This window comes from Lissotriton helveticus, chromosome 3_1 (assembly GCF_964261635.1).
Source record: "Lissotriton helveticus chromosome 3_1, aLisHel1.1, whole genome shotgun sequence".
Classification (NCBI taxonomy): Eukaryota; Metazoa; Chordata; class Amphibia; order Caudata; family Salamandridae; genus Lissotriton; species Lissotriton helveticus.
The window spans coordinates 1639483478-1639485977 of record NC_136061.1 but is presented as its reverse complement, the minus strand read 5'-3'; the positions used below and the strand labels follow the sequence as shown (position 1 = coordinate 1639485977).

At 43.7% G+C, this 2500-nt stretch overlaps 1 pseudogene; it reads right to left on the bottom strand.

Moving 5' to 3' along the window:
- The window catches only part of LOC144825556 (28S ribosomal RNA), a 9754-nt pseudogene that overhangs the window by 3388 nt on the left and 3866 nt on the right, over positions 1-2500 (bottom strand).

Genomic DNA, 2500 nt, shown 5'->3' with positions numbered 1-2500 from the left:
GTCGGAGTCGATCTTTAGTCCCTAAGCCCTGTATTGCAGAAAAATGGTGCCATGCATTTAACTGCTTACCTGGAGAGATTTCAGGCTGCTCTCCGGAAGCGATTGACAGTTTTTATATTTCCATAGGTAGTGTTCGTTGCTGCCGACAGGGATTCCTAACAGGTGAGTAAAAAACCAATTATATTCATACTTTGGTTAGCAGCGCCATTTATCCTAGAGGTTAGATAGTTTAAGCTAGGGTTCCGCTGCCTAGATATATGGCACACCTCCGCTGAGTAACTAGCTGCTTACCGGGGCAGGATATCCGATTGTTCTCCTGGGGCGAAGTGCAGAGATTGCGGAACCATACGTCGTGACCGTTGCTGTCGGCAGGGGTCCTAATATAAACCAGGAAAGCTAGTTATAACCATGGTTTTACCCGCCATATGAACTATCCCTAAGGGCTAACGCATGGACATATCGGGGTGTGCTCTTACCTTTGAGTACTAAGTGTTCGTCCTTCAGTGGGATTCCGTCGGCACAAACCGGCCAACCAACCGCAACGGGGGACAGGTACCTCACCTTATCTGAGCCTGTTCATATTTAAATAGGCGGTCAGTTGTACGCCCGGAGATAGGGATCAGCTGTACTGGAGCTATAGACATAGATGATGGACACATATTCTTCAATCGACGCATGGTGGCCATCTTGGAACAGTGAATCTTTGTTTCATAGACAGAAACAAGTTGTTTCAGTTCACTGTCTCGTGAAATCAAGTGTCATAATGATTGCCTGACATATATTAAAAGGCTAGTAAACTATGCCATAATTTTATTATCTCCAGTAAGGAGTTTGCGTGACATCACAGTCCCAAAAGTTTTTTATATTAGTCCACTTAGAGACCCCTGACGTGATATTGGAGGTGAGTCCCATATATGGGTTCACTAAAAGTCACTTTATAGGAATGCCTGGTGCCAAGGGCATTCTTCATTCAGTCCCTTAGTCACAGCATTCCAAAAAAATATCCAAAAGACCTCTCGTTTTTTCCGGAGGCTCACAGGATCGCTTCCTGGTCCGGCCTTTATTTTTTCCAGAATAAACCAGCGTAGTTCCAATTCATTGTGTTCTTTTTCAAGCCAATGTGCTACAATGGGGGCTGCAGTTTTCTTGTGTCTGATGTTTGACTTATGTTCCCCTATTCGCACTCGACATTCTCTACCTCTTTCCCCAACATAGGGGAGGTTACATGGACACAGTATCAGGTATATGATGTTGCTGGTGCGACAGTTGGTCATGGTGGCATTGCGTCGCACGGACACCGTGCGAGTGTTGGTACTGACATTTTCACCCACAATGGCTTGTGGGCAAACATGGCATGTCCCACATTTATGGTTACCATAAATGGGTTCCAATCCAGTTATGGATGTTTGGGTATTTTCAGATATTTCCGGTAGCTTGCCTCTTACCAAGTGGTTTTTCAGATTAGGTTTCTTTCTGAAGGCAAATATGGGTCTACTCAAGTGGGTCCTGTCTTTCTCCAAATTCAGGATGTGCCAACTCGAATTGATGGCTTGTCGGATTTTATGATTCATTTCCGAGTGGCGGGTGATGCAAACAAGTTGGTTTGTCTTATCAGTGTTTTTTGATGTGAACATCTCCTCTCTATTTGTGTACCTTGCCCGTTTGAAAGAGTCTTTGATCAATCTTGCTGGGTACCCTCGAAAGAGTAATTTTTCTTTCAGGATGTCAGCTTGGGTCAGAAAGTCACGCATATCAGAACAGTTCCTTCTAATACGAAGGAACTGACTGTAAGGGATACTATCCCTCTGGCTCCGCGGGTGGAAGCTTGCATACTGGAGCAGGGTATTTCGTGCCGTGGGTTTAGTGTATAAAGATACCTTGATGGTGTTCTCGTGGTGTTCAATCCAGATATCCAAAAACTAAATTTTAGATTTACTGATGTGACTAGTAAATTTCAAAATGGCGTCTGCCGCATTGAGCCATTCGATGAATTCATAAAGTTGTTCTTGTGTGCCCTTCCAGATGAAGAAGATGTCGTCAATGAATCACTTCCAATTCTTGACGTTCTCGTAGAAGGGAGCCATTTCATTGAAGATGTTAGTTCTTTCAAATTCTCCCATATAAAGGCATGCTATACTGGGTGCACAGCTCGCTCCCATGCTGACTCCAGTAGCCTGTCTATACATGGTTTGGTCGAATTCAAAGTAATTCTCAAAGAGCACTATCTTGAGACATTGCAAGATAAATTCGCCATTGGTGATATCATTGTTTCTGGATAATATGGTTTCAATGATCTCATATGCACCCTTTTGAGGGATGTTAGAATACAAAGATTCAACATCTAGGGTGACCATTATCTCAGAGCTCTCAATGAATGGGGTACCTTCCACCTGTTGGATGAAATGTCCCGTATCTCGAACATACGACTTGAGGTCCATGACCATCGGGTTTAGAAATCTGTCAATATATTTTGACAATGGCTCAGTGGCAGAGCCAATTG